Here is a 19,641-nt window from a genome sequence, read left to right as displayed (position 1 = left end):
AATAACTATAAATGGCTTTGGGGCAGACAACTAAAATAGTGCCATGGTATATATACCTTCAGAATCCAAACTATATTGCACTAAATGTAGGACAACAGGAGAGGAACAAGCTCCACTAGATAGACAGAGCGAGGCAGGCATAGCGGCAGACATATAGTTCAACGATTCTTGAAGCGCAACAGAACGACTATCGACAACCTGACCATGACAACCTGGTAACGAGTCGTTACGAGTAGGAGCTGAATTAGAGAAACAAACACCAGTTTCAACATGCCCGAATGGCACCGTACGAAGGTAAGAGCGCGATGATTTATCCTTTTTCTTAAGAAGCCTGGCCTCACGCCTCCGGCGTGAAAGTGCAGCCTTGGCAATGGGTGACATTTCTGCATAACGCTTCCAGCGCATAGCATTTTTATCCATCTCAAAAAAAAAACTAAGGAGTAACAATTCAGATATGATGCCCTTGTAAGAACTCACAATAAGTGGTGAAGATTTGGACTGTACAATATCACTTATTGTTTAGTGGTGAAGCTGGTTGCATGCATGATGTTGGTTTATTTTCTCAGTGCTCTGCCTGTTGGATTTGAATTAGCAAATCTAGGCTTTGGATTTGTAAGTTATAAGAATGCTTAAATAGCTTTAATAGTTCTATTCTGTTCAGAAAGCATTGGAAGTGTAAGTATTAAGAGCAACTCTAGCCTCACGCGATTGGTGCATGCATGACTAATCAGTAGTTCAATTTTCCTCAATGTGCAAATGGCCTTTTAAATTAGCTGTGGCATGTAAACTCAGAAGTTAGATTTCAGTGTATAGCGCAAGTAAAGGGTATGTTCAGAGTATTACGTGACTGTTTTTTACTTTTCTTGGCATGTAAAGGGTGTTTGATTAAGGCTAAGAATGCAGCATGCGCTTTCCTAGTGACAATGCTTAAAAAAGAATTTTGAGAGTAATAGTCAGGTTGGCTTCTGTTTGCCTATGCTTTGATTTGTCTGTGCATTGTTTATTCAATTTGGGATTCCATAGGCTGTAGAAATCTGTCGAGCGATAGCCACAGAAGCTGCTTCTTTTGCATGGCAGAATTTGTACTGCTCTGTCATTGTAGCCGTCTTTTTCCCTATGGTCTAAAAGGGTTTTTTTTTAATTTTTGAGGAAGCAGATACAACTTGAATTAATTCGATGAACGAAGCAAAAAGATGCGAAGAAGTCATGCATGTTGGAGAAAATACATGAAGTGCGGAATGACCAGGAAAGAGGGAAAAAACAGCGATGAACTAATGCAGGCACAAGGAATGAAGAGGAAAACAAAACCACAAAACAAGCATCTGACCTGCAAGGAAATTCCTGGCATAAGGCATAGCACAAGGTCAGGTCCACAGCAGGCTCCCCAGCAGGCCGAAAATGGCAGCAAAAATCCGAAAACACGGACATCAAATAAAGCTGCAAAAGATGGGAAAAATGACAACAACAGAAAGGTGAGATATTGGAGAGAGCAAAATAGAAAGGCGGGAATTATTTTTTTTAAAAACAATGACCTTACCAGGAAACCAAAGGCATATGTACACCAGCATTTATTAGCAGGGAAAAGGGGAAAAAACAACAAAGTCAGTGATTAAAATAGCTAATGCTGCCACAACTCATAAACAGGAATAGCAAAAAAACATATAAATCGATAAGCAAAAAACTGACCCAGACAATTATCGCAAGACTGCCGAACAGAAACGAAGGATTCAAAAGAACAGAGGAAGGAGCAAAGGGAAAAAATGAGCAAACCAACCTTATAGCTGATGATGAAATGAAACAACAGAACGAGAGAGGGAAAATGGTGACCGAATGCGGAAGCCAACCACTAAGCATGATAGCAGCTGCAGAACGCAGGACCGACGGTATAGACGGTAGCGTACGGAAGGAGGACGTTGGTAACCAGTAGAGGCAAAGAACAGAGGCCTGTTTTAAAAAGTGCACAGTGACTAAGCACTATTTTGACATCTATAACCCAATTACAACTAAACTAAGGCAACTCACAAAAAGACAATGTAAATAAACATCTAAAACAAGGGTAAATAGGTAACTCAATGAGCAGTCACATTGACCAAATACACACTCTAATCTCACCAAAAACTTGACATTAGGTAAAATTGAAAGGACAGTAGCATTATTATCAGCACCTTAGGTTGAAAAACTATTATAATTATGACCACTATGACCCATTTCTTGTGTTCCATACAAGCAGGTTATCCTTTTTTCGGTTCCATGCAAGCAGTCAAAACACAACCCGCCAAAACACACCCAATCTTTTTAGTCAAAACACAACCAACATCACAAAGCAGGCATCCACCACGTGGAGGAGGAGGACTACAACTTTTTCACCAACCACAAAGCGACACATCAGCTAAGAACACACGGCTTGGCAACTTTCCTAAGCACTTAGTCTACCTTAGGTTGATAAGTTGTTTCGTTTCTAATTGTCTCTAGCCATTAGTTTTACTAATTATTGAAGCCCTTATCCAATAAATTCATATTTGTAAGTTTGAACAAACATTGAAACGTAATCGAAATCACATTTTTCCCAGGAAGGAAGAATAAAAGTCTGGGATGATACCACGCGCACAATAGCACCAAGTTTAATAATAACCTGCTAAAAGTTATCGTATTACCAATGTATTAAAGGAACATCACATATGATATTCATGAAAGAAAAAGAAAATTACACAAATAAAAAAGCTGCCCTTTTCTTTGCAATCTTAGAAGGAAAAGAGGCGGAAGGAAGTGAGAAAGAAAGCTCGGGTAGTATATGAACTGGAAAAATGATCCTTGAGTGTTATAGGATAGTTAACCAAACTATTCTGTTTAGAATAGGTTTCCTGCATATTCAACGCATTAATTGGTTCCACTTAATGCAATTTTCTAGGTCCTCAACCTCCTCTCCTCCGAAAAAATTATTAATCCTTCAGTCAAACTTTAATAGTTTTGATATTTTTTTCACACAGTTTAAGAAAAATTAGTCAACTTAATGAATCTAGACTAATGTTTTTCTAAATTACCCTTACATTAATATTAGGAGTATTACTAATCACTATACTTTTACATTAATTACAATAGTGATAATGATGGTATATTGCACCATTCAAGACATATATCAATTGGTGGAATAGTTAACTGCATTAAATAACGTAGGCTATGTTTACTGATAATGATGTGTATTAAATAAGAGCATTTTATAGAAGTTAAAAATTAGCTATATTCTTCAAAAAGTAAAAAAAAAAAAAAAAAATTTCTCTCCTCAACTCATGTTATCTTAGGGTTTGTGCTACCATTCATGGCGGCCTCTTGTCACTGGTGTCTCTAGCCAGTTGGCCAGGAGTTTCGCTGTGGTGGTCTCTGGGGTACTGCTGAAGAAAGAATCTCCTAACCCTGGTTTCATTTCAACTTATCGTGGCGAACTGGCACTACGTCTATCCCGCCACGAGATGATGATACTGGCAAAACCTTTTCACAATGCATTAGTGGGCCATTTCGCTTATGGCTGTCCTCCGATGGAAGTGATTCGGAAATTCGTGATTTCATTAGGTTTGAAGGGAGAATGTCTAGTGGGGTTGTTAGACTCGAATCAAGTCCTATTTTGTCCGATTCTTGAAGATGATTATACATAGCTCTTTGTACGAAGAACTTGGTTCATCCCGAGTTTTGTTATGGTCATCTCTAAATGGTCTCTAGATTTTAGGGCTAATCAGGAGCTGTCTGATGTTTCGGTATGGGTTACTTTCCCTGAGCTTCCTTTGCCCTTTTTTGTAAAGAGCCAAATTTCGAAGTTAGCTGCCACTTTGGGTCGGCTATTGAAAATATATCCTGTAACTAGTGATTTACATTGTCCCTTAGTAGCGAGAGTCCTTGTTGAGGTGGATGTTTCTACTATGCCTGGCAAATGCATTTGGATTGGAGACGATGACTTTGGCTTTTGGCAATGGGTGGAATTCAAGAATTGGCCACCCTTTAGTCATTTTTACAAAAATATTGGTCATATGGGGGTTGAATGCTTCAAGAAGGACCCGTCCATTAAGCCAGCAAAACCTGTGAATCAAGCTCGTTCTTCCAAAGCTCAAGTTGCCTACATTCCGAAAATGAATTTGGATAAGGGGAAAAGGGTGGTGGTGGACCAAGTTGCACACGATCTGGGTAACAAATCTTTTGACCCTTTAGTTATATGGGACTTGGCAACAGTTCAGGTTCCCAATAAACATGTTGCAGTAGCCTCTAAATCCAGCATAGAGAGTCTGCCTCCTTCTACTTCAGCTTCAGGTTTACCTACAGACACCGAGCATGTTGTTACAGGGGTACAGCTACTTGTTGCTCCCACCAACCATACTACAGAAGCTTCTAAGTTAGGAAAAGAGAGCCTGTCAGCTTTAGGTCTCCCTACCGACATGAAGAGTGATGCTACAGGGGGGCAGCCGCCTGCTTTATTGTGGAAGCAGTGGTTCCTCCATCCGCTGTCATAACACGACAACCTCAGGTGGAGGTCTTAGTATCTGATTCGAAGTCTGACAGTGAGGAGCTATTACTGACTTCCAATTCTTTTACTGCCTTGGCTGGATTATTGTCGGATGCGAGCTTGGTTGCTTGCATTGGCATGCCTAGGAAGTCGGCTTCGGTGATGTCCTCCCCTCAGCATGAAGACAGACCTCAATTGCTACGTAGGTGATCAGCAGAAAACTTGAACTACATAGCGGGCCTGGTTCAACAATTAAAGGATTTCCACAATGTTCTAATATCTAAAGCGAGTAAGTCAGATCTGTTTCGGGACGTCTGTCCTACATCTAGTGTTCTTGATTAGAAAGACATTGCGCTTTTAAACCAGCTTCTCATCGGTGAGCCAGGCCAACAAACACAGAAGCCTGCATGACCTCCAAATTCTCTAGTGCAATAGCAATTATTTCCTTCTCGAGCTAAGTACTTCCTTCGGTCTCATGATAAATCTCATTAATATCATTGTCTGGAATATAAGGGGGTGTCACAAGTTGATTCTCTAAGATATTTATAGAAACTATGCCACGACCATTTTGTACGTTTGCAACCGATGTCTAATGCTTCCCAAATAGAGGCAGTATGTCGGATGTTAAGATTTGATTGCTCGGCTTCTTTCATTAATGGTAAAATATGGTTTTTTTGGTTCAATGACATGCAATTAGGTTTTCATGAATATGCGGAGCAGATGGTCCATGCCTTGATTGCATTTAATTCTAGGGCCTCTTTTGGACTCTCTGGGATATAAACCAAATGTACAAGGGTAGGTAGGCGAGCACTTTGGTAGAGTATGGAAACCATCAATAATGCTTCGAGCCAATCTTGGCTAGTAGTGGGGGACTTTAACATCATTTCAATGGTGGAGAAGCGAGTAGGGGGTTCTCCGGCTAATGTCACAAACATAGAGGTCTCCCAGCGATGGATTTTGATGATCACCCTTTTATGTGGACAAATGGTACAGTCTGGTAGAGACTTGATAGAGCTCTAGTTAATTCCAGGTGGATGGAGATTTATCCAGTCACTAGAGTTTCACACCTAGCACAGGGTCGCTAGGATCACTCTCCCGTGCTTGTTAAGTGTGACTCAGGTGTTCAAAGAGGTGGTATATTTCAATTTATGAAATTTTGGTGAGACAATTCCACATTTCTAGAAGTAGTAGCTGAGAAGTGGCGCCAACCTGTGGCACGGTCGGGTATGGTGGGTTTTTTCCTGAAATTGAAACATGTACGTAAATGCTTAACGAGGTGGCATAAAGACACCTTTGGGAACATCTTTACTAGGGTGAAGGCTGCTGAAGAGGAATATCGTCAGAGAGAGGCAAATTATGATTTGTATCAGGATGAGGTGTGTAAGTCTCATTTGCATGAAGCCCGGGCCATCTTCACAGGAGAATTAGCTTTAGAGTGTGCTTATTGGAAATAGAAATCGAGAATTAAATGGTTGAAAGAGGGGGACACTAATATCGCGTACTTTCACGCTTTGGTTAATCAACGGAGGAATAGTAACTTTATCACGTGCATCAAGGAGGAATCGGGTGCATGGTTGGACTCCATGGACAACATTAAGACCTCAGCTATTGAGTTCTACTCGAACCTCTTCTCATTAGAGAGCAATAGAGGTCCAATACATCTGCCTTTTGAGGTTCTGTGAATTAATGACACCGATAATGAAATGATGCAAGAACTACCTTCAATCAAAGAGGTCAAGTCTGTCATTTTTGCTGTGAGTATAGACAGTGCCCCAGATCCAAATGGTTTCGGGGTTGGAATCTATCAACACAGTTGGGAGGTTATCCGATATGACTTGCTTGATGCTAATTTTTAAGGGTATTCAGCAACCTAAGAGTTGGTCTAGTGTGCTTCTCATTATGTTGCCAAAAGTTCAAGGAGTGGCCCAGTGGTGGGATTTCCATCCTATATGCCTCTGTAATGTGACCTCTAAAATCATTTCAAAGATTCTTGCAGTTAGGTTGAATAAGTTGCTATCTTCTCTCATTTCCTCCTAGTAGATGGGATTTGTTCCGGAATGGAGAATTGTCGATAATATTCTTCTTGCTCAAGAAATGGTTTTTGATTTAGATAGGCGGCTAAATACCCCTAATTTAATTCTTAAACTAGATATGCAAAAGGTATATGATCGAGTGGAGTGGCCTTTTCTGCTATTTATGCTTCTTAGTTTTGGCTTTAGTGAAGGGGTTGTCGATTTGCTATTCATGACTTCTGCCAATTCATGGTTTTCAGTATTGATTAATGGGGAGCCGTCTAGTTTCTTTAAATCCTCACCCGGGGGGGTCGATAGGGGGACCCACTGTCCCCTGCATTATTTTTAATTGTCACTGAATTTCTTGGCCGAGGTATTCATCTTCTTTTCTAGGAGAATGATCAAAGATTCTATGTTTCAGTGGGTAGTAGGGTTCCTTACCTGGCCTTTGATGATGACACAATGATTTTTACATGTTGTTCCGAGGAAGCTCTGAGGGCTATAAATAATTTCCTAATAACATATCAGTCTTCTTCTGGGCAAAAGTTAATGTGCAGAAAAGCTCATTCATGACCTCATCTCGGGTCTCCCCTATCCAACGAATTTTAGTTTCATCAATTTTAGGTTTTTAGGAGCGGGACTTTCTAGTGACTTATCTGGGTGCTCCACTAGTTCGAGGGAGACTTAGGAGTGTGGTGTTTGATGGACTTCTTTCAAAGGTGAGACAACGGCTTTTTCACTGGAGCTCCAAAAATGCTTAGAATGGGGGGTAAGATTGTTCTCATATGTCATGTGCTGAGCTCGCTTCCCCCAAGGCTATTTTGGTGGTGACATTAACCCATCAAAATCGCCTGAACTCGTATCCCACACAGCCCTGAATCTAAAAACCAAGTTGGAGTTGTGGAAACTCTTGACCCTTCTAACCCGAGAAATTGCAAACCTTGAATTTAATCTCAACTCACAACTTAACAAGATAGTGAACCAATAGATGACACCACAACCAATTATGGTTATTGGTTGATAAATCGATGAACACTCAAGAATAATTCTCAAGTATTTAAGTACGATCTCTTGGACAAGAGAGTTGCAAAGACACATAAATATTTGCTGGAAAATTCACTCTTATTAATGTATGAAAAATGGCGTGGACTAAGGCTATATTTATAGCCTTTACATGACTCAAGAAACCCACACAAACTTGGAAACAATTTACTTACTTTCCTAAACCCTAACTTGACTAAATTAGGAAACTAACTTGAATTGGCCTAATAATGGTCCACATGACCTGGCCTTTATTCCCCCTAACTAACGACGTAACTAACTCCAAACTAACTATAATTAACTAACAATTATTGATAGAAATAATTAAAACAAATGGCTGGAACTTTTTCCAAACAAACGATACTAAAGACTTAATAACTAAGTGGTAAACACACTAAACTTCAAGGAAGGGTCAGCTGGAATTTTGGACTTGAATTAATCAACCACTGTAATGACTTGCATATGAACCATGGATCCTATGTTCGCATCATTCCCCTCCTCTTGAAAGTGATTTGTCCACAAATCGACTGTGCGCTTAGAAGACAGCAATGTAGGAAATAGATGAATGACCACGAGCCACGTTACATATCACTTAGACAACCTCATGATGCTCTTGAACAAGGATATTCTCCAAGACAAGAGACATCTTGTATAAAGCTTATGGAAATTCCAGGTTACACTCCAAAGCTCTCTAATCAGCTCTTTGTCATGGAATGTCAAAGTTGGACATACACAATAAATCACATAATTAGAAAGCATAGGTAGAAAACTACTCACCAACTTACCATTTGCATTCACTAGGTAAAGATCTTCATATTGATGCTCAATCAGCTTAGAAAAGTCCCGAATTTGATTGTGCAAAGTTACAAAATTCACTACAAGTTGTTGTCAGTATGGTCTATCTTGCACAGATGGAACAAGACCGAGATAGGTAGCTTGAATACCTTCAATTCAAACAACAAAATTAGAATGTAATGAACTAGAAAATTGACTAAGAAAGGTCGGAACATCATTATCGAAATAATAAGGATGGTTAGAACAAGTTTCAAGTGTAGAAACACCCTTTGAAACTTCATTATTCATCCCAACAAGCAAATCGGGCTCATGGTTGAAGTTGAACATCAATGAATAGCAAAGAGATATAACACTTAAGATGCAAACTCCATGAAAAGTTTGATATTCACCAATGGATTTAGGAGTAGAACATGTCATGATCAACTCAATTTCTCCTTGCTTAACCTGCATAAAAGTAGAAACACTAAACACGGCAAGGTTAAGTTTGTTAGTACAACCGTAAGGTCTCCTAACATCATTGGCTTTGGCAATAAGTGCTGGTTTTCCTCCAATGGCCGAATCATTCAAGGCAACTTTTCCCTCATGTTTAACTTCAGCCTCAACCTTTTTCTTTCCCCTCAAGTTTTTCCCTTTCTCATTCTCGCTCAATTCTAGCTCAAGTTCACTCAGCTCTTTTGATTGTTTACTCTCATTTTGCACTTCTCACTTCTCAACTTGCTCTACCTTCTAGCCATTTTGCTCAAATTGACGTTTCAGATATGATAGGTCAATACAAAGTTGCTCAGAATTAAGCGACACAAGCCTGGTACGACCGCACTTAAATGTGAAGGAATACTTATTAGTATATCCATCATATTTGACTTCTCGATTAAACATCCACTATTGTCCCAATAGCACATGTATCACTTAAATGGAAAGTACATCACACAACACCTCATCCATATATTGGCCAATACGAAAAGAAACAAGTATGTGCTTAGTAACCCAAATATCACCACTAGCACTTTGCAACTTATAAGGTCAAAGATGATCAATGGTTGGAAGATTGAATTTCTCAACCAAGATAGTACCTGCGAGGTTGATTTCACAACCCTTATCAATGACTCAGCTGCAAATTCTATCCTTGATATGGCAACGAGTATAGAACCAGTCATTTTGTTGAGCTTTGATGATTTCCAATTACTCAGTCATATCACGCAATGCCACAATATTTACTCCTTTAGGCACAAGATGTAACAGCCCCACCTCCCCCTAAGGCGAACCAAAGGGTTCGGCGGACTGCCTGCCCAGCTCTCGCCGGGACTCAGTCGATCAATCCAAGCCAATCAGAAATCAAACCTCAATAGAGAGCAAACCAGGATCCAATTCATTACTACAGGAGTACATAGGACACGAATCCAAACCTTAACGTAGAACTTATATACATTCCAATCTCAAAGGACTTACAAAAACAAAGGGTACAAAAGTTCTCGATACTTCATACATCCGACCCTTGCCAAAAGCTAGGGCGAGAACCATAACAAAAGAAAACCAAGAGCTAGACCCAGCTAATCTATACAGGCTCTCGTCCTTGCACGCCTTCCCCTGTTAAGGAAAACAAAACTAAAGGGATGAGCTGGAAAGCTCAGTGAGGTTCCTAACACATAGGCAAACAAGAAGTTCAATGCATTCATTACATGTTACCAATCATTCAAATATAAAAGAAAACGATAAACACCGTCATTAAAAGGATACGTGCTCACAAGGAGCCATTCGTTCATTCATTCGTTCATTCATTCTCCTTTTGTTCCCTTATACCTTCAATCATTTGAAAATGCATTTGTATATAAGTAAAACCCTCATTCATTCATTCGTTCATTCATTCATTCACCAGGCTCCACCAACCTCCACCAACCTACAAGGTAATACTCGAGTATACCAAAACGTTCACCCAGGTCCCTAATCGCCCGACCGAGTCCGCTTCTGGCTCGAGACGACCGGTAACAAGGGGCAATGGCCAGTTCAGCCAAAAGGCTTACATTCATGCACAAATAACATTTCAATTATTCAATCATTGAAAATTTCACAATCGTTTAGGCCGAGTGCGATAAAGTACACACTTGCCTAGAAAACTCATTTTAACAATCATTGAAAGCATATAACATGTTATCAATCATTCATACCAGCCATATAATCATGAAACATATCAAACAGGGAACACTCACCTATACACGCAAAATAACGTCCACTTCTCAATCACCAATGAAACCTAAAAGTAAACAAAGAACACATTACAATCCATCTAGCATGATTTGGATGAAATCAAGAATTACCCGACTACTCGCGAGTAAACGTATAAAATGACTTTTAAAGTGTCAATAGAGCATATGGATCCGTGGACGGGAATTACTAGGGTTCATAAACCAACCTAAAGAGGTATTAGGTTTTTAGAATGGTAAAATGATCATTTTATTTGCCAAGCGGAAATATACAGGTTCAAATAGAAATTTAGCCCTCGGCCACCTTTTGAAAGAGCCGGTAACATTTTTAGTAAATACGTCCAATTCGTCACAAAATACATTCGCAAAATCACTTTAACTTGCTTACATTATAAGAAGATGAACGGACGGCATGTCCCTTGTGTTTACCTATTTTCCAGAAAACAGTCCCAACATCTCATATAGAATAATCTCATGTCCAAAAGCCGTTCACTAGGCTTAAAGTCATATAAATACAAAAATCAAGCTAGAAACATTTCCGGATAAAAACAGTTTGTGACACCATTTTGCGGTTTTGGCACCATTGGCACTACGATTATCGGATTAGGGTGTAAAACCCACCATTTCGAAGCTAAGAACCAGGGCTACAACAATGTAGAAGGTCACTCAGTCCAAATCCCAACACAACTAAGTCAAATATGCCAAATAACAAACCAGAACCGTAATTGCAGGTTTACAAATTATACTATGCTGTAATCAGTACAACTCAGTCTAAACAAGTCCAAATGCAGAAATTCCAAAGGAATATGGTAGCTAGGACATCAAGCTACATTTCATCAGAAGACCTCAACCACCAAATCCAAAGAAATTCCAGTCAAAACAGCCAATTACAAACGCAGTTCGGCCATCCTGAAGAACCCAGAACAGCAACAGTAAAATCGACATTTCTCACTCTACACTACTCCAAATGACCTGAAATTTTACAGGCACTTCAAACACATCAATACCTACAACTTTAATGTTTTAAGACAAGGCCAATTCGGCCTCTAACCATATGATACAAAACCGGACAAAAAAGGGGATATGAAACCCTAACTTTTCACATTTCCTTCCAAATCAAAAATTGGTTGCAATTATCTATCATATACACCTACTAGAGTCATTACCCTTCATTACCAACCATCATAGATACTCACAACATCATGATCACATTAAACCATAAAATTCATCAATAAAATAAAAACTTCACCAATTCATCTCAAACCAAGAAATAAACCACAAATTCAGCACTTTAGCTACCACTAAGCACATCTTAAGCTTCATTAAGTGTAGGAGGAAGTTCAATCACCACTTACCTAGTAAACAAGAGAGAAGGAGTTGTAGGACACCTTAGCTTCCTTGAACACTTTCACAAAATCACTTACTAGCACCAAATGGAGGGATTTTATGGAGTAGAAACAAATTTCAGCAATTGGTTTGGATGATTTGCACTAGATGGTAGCTAAAAGTTTGAAGAGTTTTCTTCCCTCTTAAGCTCAAGATGGCCGGCCAACATGGAGAAAGAAAGAGTGAATATTTGGTCAATTTTGAGATATTTAATCAAATGGTAAAGAAAGGTCAAAAAGGTGAATAGTTGTCTTAGGTTTCAACCAATGGAAGTGTGACACTTGTCACTCCATTAAATGCATTTCTATCCTTTTGTTTCCTCTCACATCAATCACATCTCATCCTCTACTTATCTCTTAACACCCGATAAATTTCACCCAGTATACGGAACTTAACCTAATTGGTCGAATTTTTCCGAACTTTTCGCCCTAGTGGGTCCCACATCCGGTATACACTCTTAATTTCTCAACAACTAACCGATACTAGAAAAATCATTTAAAAACTATATTTACTCATAAAATTGATCTAGAAAAATTTTCTAAGAAAAAAAATGCAGAAAACGTGCAATTAAGAAAAGTACGGGTCCTCACACTCTCTCCCCCTTAAAGAAATTTCGTCCTCGAAATTTTTACCTTCATTTGCCTCAGACGAGTCCGGAACTGTTTGGGTGCCTAACGCATAAGCTTTTGCTGGCCCACTAGTTCGGTTCCCTCTTTCATTTGCTTGTTTTGTTTTAGCTCCCTCCAGTTGCGGAATACTACCTTCGCGTGACTGTCTCCTCGGACAGTTGCTAACTTGGTGCTCACCACTCCCACAAATCAAGCACTTCCGCCCTTTCCGCCAACAATCGTTCTCGGTATGATTGGCCTTTCCGCAATAGCCACAAGTAAGGTGAGAAGCCATCTTTTGGCTTTCTTGAGAAATTTCCTTAGGTTCGATTTGGCTCCCTTTAGTAGACTTTTTTTCTACCGCCCCTATTGTCCATGGTGGGTAAGACAAAAAATTTGTTTTCTGCATTTTGGAAGGGACTATAGATTCACTTGGTTCCTCACTCATACTACCAGCTACACCTCTTTTCCGTGTTTGGGAGGCTTTTACTTGTGCCTTTGCATTCTCGATTCGTTGAGCCTTCTCAAGGGCCTCCGTAAATGTATTCACTTGCGCTGCTGCCAACGCCTCTTGGATGTCCAAATTTAGTCCCTGTATAAACCGTCTCACTCTTCTCGGTTCTGTGGCTACTAATTCTGAAGCAAACTTGGATAGTTTGGTGAATTTCGTTTCGTATTCAGCCACACTTAAGGTCCCCTGGCGTAGTCCAATAAATTTGTCCTCCCTCCTTTCTTGAACTAAGGGTGGGAGGTATTTCTCGTTAAATTCTCTTACAAAATTCGCCCATGTCCAAACAGTCTGTTCTCTTTCCCACTTTGTTCTAATTACGTTCCACCATGCCCGGGCCGGTCCCTCAAATTGAAACACTGCGAAGTTCACCTGCCTCTGTTCAGTGTAATTCAAAGCTGTGAATATATTCACCATGGCCTCTAGCCACTGTTCAGCAATATCCGGATTAGGCCCTCCAGCGAATTTTGGAGGTGCAAACTTCTGAAACCGCTCCAGAGCCTTATCCTCACCCGTCTCAGGGTTCCTGGGTTGATTTACGGGTATTTGATTTTGTTGATCTACTAATCTTGCCAAGATATCCGTCATTTGTTGCATTGCTGTCGCCATTTGGTCTCCGGTTGCAACTCTCGGTCCTTGTTCTTGTTCAGCGGACGTTTCCCTTTCTGCTCTAGGTTCTGGGGTCCGTTTAGTTCCACGGCCTCGACCACGTCCCTGACTACGTCTCCCGTCCATATTTTTCCTTCCCTCTTTTTTTTTTTTCCAAAAGTAGTTTAATGAATAAATGCAATAAGGTGACTCAAAAGTAACCAAAATTGAGGCACCAAGTACACAAGTAAACAGATAGGCACTTAACACTCCACATATCACAAAATAGATGACCAAATACACAAGCACATATCAAGTCAGGCAAATATTCATATGCTCAAATACACCAATTAACGTCATGTAATAAGAATATATAGGCGAATCAAACGAGGAGGTGATGTGTCGTCCCAGTCTTAGCTAAGGTAACCCCGTCCGGTCCCTCACGTCACTTACTATTCACACCAGATATCCCTTAACCTCTTGTACTCATTCCAGTCGAACAAAGCCTGTTCATGTTCCCACAATACAAGTCTCAAATACTTAGCACTACCTCAACTCTGTAGTACTCGGGTACGAGAATCCGAAATAAGATAATTCACCTCTCGAGCTGGCCAGTCCCAAGAGTAAACCATCTACAATCGGAATTCCTCCCAGACGTACCTATCTATCGTCCTCAGATTCCACAGGAAAATTTAAGGCCTATAACGTTCACAACTCATAGCTTATGCTCGAACGAGCACTTAATCCTTCATACCTATTCAACACTCAGTCCAGGCTCACTCCGCGCAGAGACCACGCGAAGCAGGCTCTGATACCAACTGTAACAGCCCCACCTCCCCCTAAGGCGAACCAAAGGGTTCGGCGGACTACCTGCCCAACTCTCGCCGGGACTCAGTCGATCAATCCAAGCCAATCAGAAATCAAACCTCAATAGAGAGCAAACCAGGATCCAATTCATTACTACAGGAGTACATAGGACACGAATCCAAACCTTAACGTAGAACTTATATACATTCCAATCTCAAAGGACTTACAAAAACAAAGGGTACAAAAGTTCTCGATACTTCATACATCCGACCCTTGCCAAAAGCTAGGGCGAGAACCATAACAAAAAAAAACCAAGAGCTAGACCCAGCTAATCTATACAGGCTCTCGTCCTTGCACGCCTTCCCCTGTTAAGGAAAACAAAACTAAAGGGATGAGCTGGAAAGCTCAGTGAGGTTCCTAACACATAGGCAAACAAGAAGTTCAATGCATTCATTACATGTTACCAATCATTCAAATATAAAAGAAAGCGATAAACACCGTCATTAAAAGGATACGTGCTCACAAGGAGCCATTCGTTCATTCATTCGTTCATTCATTCTCCTTTTGTTCCCTTATACCTTCAATCATTTGAAAATGCATTTGTATATAAGTAAAACCCTTATTCATTCATTCGTTCATTCATTCATTCACCAGGATCCACCAACCTCCACCAACCTACAAGGTAATACTCAAGTATACCAAAACGTTCACCCAGGTCCCTAATCGCCCGACCGAGTCCGCTTCTGGCTCGAGACGACCGGTAACAAGGGGCAATGGCCAGTTCAGCCAAAAGGCTTACATTCATGCACAAATAACATTTCAATCATTCAATCATTGAAAATTTCACAATCGTTTAGGCCGAGTGCGATAAAGTACACACTTGCCTAGAAAACTCATTTTAACAATCATTGAAAGCATATAACATGTTATCAATCATTCATACCAGCCATATAATCATGAAACATATCAAACAGGGAACACTCACCTATACACGCAAAATAACGTCCACTTCTCAATCACCAATGAAACCTAAAAGTAAACAAAGAACACATTACAATCCATCTAGCATGATTTGGATGAAATCAAGAATTACCCGACTACTCGCGAGTAAACGTATAAAATGACTTTTAAAGTGTCAATAGAGCATATGGATCCGTGGACGGGAATTACTAGGGTTCATAAACCAACCTAAAGAGGTATTAGGTTTTTAGAATGGTAAAATGATCATTTTATTTGCCAAGCGGAAATATACAGGTTCAAATAGAAATTTAGCCCTCGGCCACCTTTTGAAAGAGCCGGTAACATTTTTAGTAAATACGTCCAATTCGTCACAAAATACATTCGCAAAATCACTTTAACTTGCTTACATTATAAGAAGATGAACGGACGGCATGTCCCTTGTGTTTACCTATTTTCCAGAAAATAGTCCCAACATCTCATATAGAATAATCTCATGTCCAAAAGCCGTTCACTAGGCTTAAAGTCATATAAATACAAAAATCAAGCTAGAAACATTTCCGGATAAAAACAGTTTGTGACATCATTTTACGGTTTTGGCACCATTGGCGGTACGATTATCGGATTAGGGTGTAAGACCCACCATTTCGAAGCTAAGAACCAGGGCTACAACAATGTAGAAGGTCACTCAGTCCAAATCCCAACACAACTAAGTCAAATATGCCAAATAACAAACCAGAACCGTAATTGCAGGTTTACAAATTATACTATGCTTTAATCAGTACAACTCAGTCTAAACAGGTCCAAATGCAGAAATTCCAAAGGCATATGGTAGCTAGGACATCAAGCTACATTTCATCAGAAGACCTCAACCACCAAATCCAAAGAAATTCCAGTCAAAACAGCCAATTACAAACGCAGTTCGGCCATCCTGAAGAACCCAGAACAGCAACAGTAAAATCGACATTTCTCACTCTACACTACTCCAAATGACCTGAAATTTTACAGGCACTTCAAACACATCAATACCTACAACTTTCATGTTTTAAGACAAGGACAATTCGGCCTCTAACCATATGATACAAAACCGGACAGAAAAGGGGATATGAAACCCTAACTTTTCACATTTCCTTCCAAATCCAAAATTGGTTGCAATTATCTATCATATACACCTACTAGAGTCATTACACTTCATTACCAACCATCATAGATACTCACAACATCATGATCACATTAAACCAGAAAATTCATCAATAAAATAAAAACTTCACCAATTCATCTCAAACCAAGAAATAAACCACAAATTTCAGCACTTTAGCTACCACTAAGCACATCTTAAGCTTCATTAAGTGTAGGAGGAAGTTCAATCACCACTTACCTAGTAAACAAGAGAGAAGGAGTTGTAGGACACCTTAGCTTCCTTGAACACTTTCACAAAATCACTTACTAGCACCAAATGGAGGGATTTTATGGAGTAGAAACAAATTTCAGCAATTGGTTTGGATGATTTGCACTAGATGGTAGCTAAAAGTTTGAAGAGTTTTCTTCCCTCTTAAGCTCAAGATGGCCGGCCAACATGGAGAAAGAAAGAGTGAATATTTGGTCAATTTTGAGATATTTAATCAAACGGTAAAGAAAGGTCAAAAAGGTGAATAGTTGTCTTAGGTTTCAACCAATGGAAGTGTGACACTTATCACTCCATTAAATGCATTTCTATCCTTTTGTTTCCTCTCACATCAATCACATCTCATCCTCTACTTTATCTCTTAACACCCGATAAATTTCACCCAGTATCCGGAACTTAACCTAATTCGTCGAATTTTTCCGAACTTTTCGCCTTAGTGGGTCCCACATCCGGTATACACTCTTAATTTCTCAACAACTAACCGATACTAGAAAAATCATTTAAAAACTATATTTACTCATAAAAGTGATCTAGAAAAATTTTCTAAGAAAGAAAATGCAGAAAACGTGCAATTAAGAAAAGTACGGATCCTCACACAAGATGGTAAAGCTCCGGATGAGCATTCGTTTGTTTCATGCTAATATTACCTGCAAGAGAATGAAAGTTAGTGGTAAAATACCTCACTTCACTCCCTTACGTGTTTCACTCACTCTCATGTTTCACTCAAGTGTTAATGATCTCACCAAGCAACTCTCTAAGTCATTGATCTCCTCACTTGAAGAAATCAGAAATTTCTCAGGTGGTTCAATGACTTATAACCAATAATACGCAAAGAACAGTGACGTTTATGATGTGGTTCACTTGGCTTAAGATGGACACGAAATTGGGTTGATTTTAATGACTCAAATTTACAGGAACTTATTGGAAAATTTCTAGGTCTAGTTCGAATAAGGAGGGCAAAGAATAGGAAAGCAACTAAACTTGAACAAGAAAAACTCAATTAGGAAATTAATGACTCTTTTTGTCCAAGACTGATTTGGACTTATTAGGGCTATAAAGACTCGACTATAAACTGGAAATAAGACTCAAAATAATTAACTTTGTGGCTGGACAAGACTCAAATAAAACAAGACACGAATGGCAGAAATTTTGGGATCCTAGAAAACTTCTACCCGACAAGGAGTGGCTGAAATTTGGAAACTTGTTTGGCGACCAGATTTGGAAATTTGTTTGGGAAATTTGGGTTCACTTTTAGAAAGTAAGATATTGGTTTAAGAACTTTCCCAAGTGGCTTAATCAATTCCAAGTTGGACGAGATTAATGTAACCAAATTTAGGTAACAAACCAAGTCACAATAGGTTTCCAAATTGCAAGCTATTCTTGATCTGTTTCCTTTTTCTTTTTTTTTTCTTCCTTTTTTTTCTTCATAGATCAAATTCTCTCTTCTTTTTTTTTTTTGGTTTTGTTCAAGCTCACAAGTTGAATTTACACTAGTCGAATTTCCAAGAAGATGAACTAGGGTTCAAGATTTGGAAAATTGGTTTCAAGAGATTCAAGAACCCAAGAACTTCAAGGTTTGTTACTAGAAATTAGCAAAGAGCTCAAGAAATTGAAGATTTTGTCTAGAATTCAAGAGCTTCAAATGTTTCTCCCAAGAAACAAGCAAGGTCAGCCATGAATTCAACAAGAAACCAATGAACAGCCACAGATTTTCCCCAACAAGTATGACCAGAAAATTTTTTTTCGGATGAACAATACCTGCTACAGTGATGCTACAGGAATGTGATCAGTAAATTTTTTTTTTTAAAAAAAAACTCATGACAACACAAGATGACAAGACACAAATCAAGACAACATATGACTCAAACAATGGAAACAATACACGGACAGCAAGGATGAGATGCGGACAACAAAAAGCGATAAACCTAGTGATACAACAAGATATGGACAGATTTTGAACAAGAAACTTATGATGACAAAGACTCAAAAGAAAAAAGATATACTTGATACCGTTAACTAGCTCTGATGCCAAGCTGATATGAACCTACCAAGATGGTCTGAACTCGTATCCCACATAGCCCTGGATCTAGACGAAGAACCAAGTTGGAGTTGTGGAAACTCTTGACCCTTCTAACCCGCGAAGTTGCGAACTTTAAATTTAATCTCAACCCACAACTTAACAAGATAGTGAACCAAGATTGTTGGTAGATGACGCCACAAACAATTGTGGTTATTGGTTGATAAGTCGGTGAACACTCAAGAATATTCTCAAGTATTCAAGTAGAATCCCTTGGACAAAAGAGTTGCAAAGACACAAGTATTTGCTGGAAAATTCACTCTTATTAATGTATGAAAAATGGCGTGGAGTAAGGCTATATTTATAGCCTTTACATGACTCAAGAAACTTACTCAAACTTGGAAACAATTTACTTACTTTCCTAAACTCTAACTTGACTAAATCAGGAAACTAACTAACTTGAATTGACCTAATAATGGTCCACATGACCTAGCCTTTATTCCCCCTAACTAACGACTTAACTAACTCCAAACTAACTATAATTAACCAACAATTATTGCTAGAAATAATTAAAACAAATCACTGGAACTTTTTCCAAACAAACGATACCAAAGACTTAATAACTAAGAGGTAAACCCATTAAACTTCAAGAAAGGGTCGGCTGGAATTTTGGACTTGAATTAATCAACCACTGTAATGATTTGAACATGAACCATGGATCCTATGTTCACATCAGGTGGCCTTAGGGAAATTTTGCAACTTTTTTTTGTGGGATCACAATGTGCATGAGAAGAGGCTTTATTGGGCAGCATGGGAGAGACTGTGCTTTC

Source organism: Coffea arabica, chromosome 9e (genome assembly GCF_036785885.1).
Source record: "Coffea arabica cultivar ET-39 chromosome 9e, Coffea Arabica ET-39 HiFi, whole genome shotgun sequence".
In the NCBI taxonomy this organism is placed as follows: Eukaryota; Viridiplantae; Streptophyta; class Magnoliopsida; order Gentianales; family Rubiaceae; genus Coffea; species Coffea arabica.
This window is presented reverse-complemented; position numbering follows the sequence as displayed.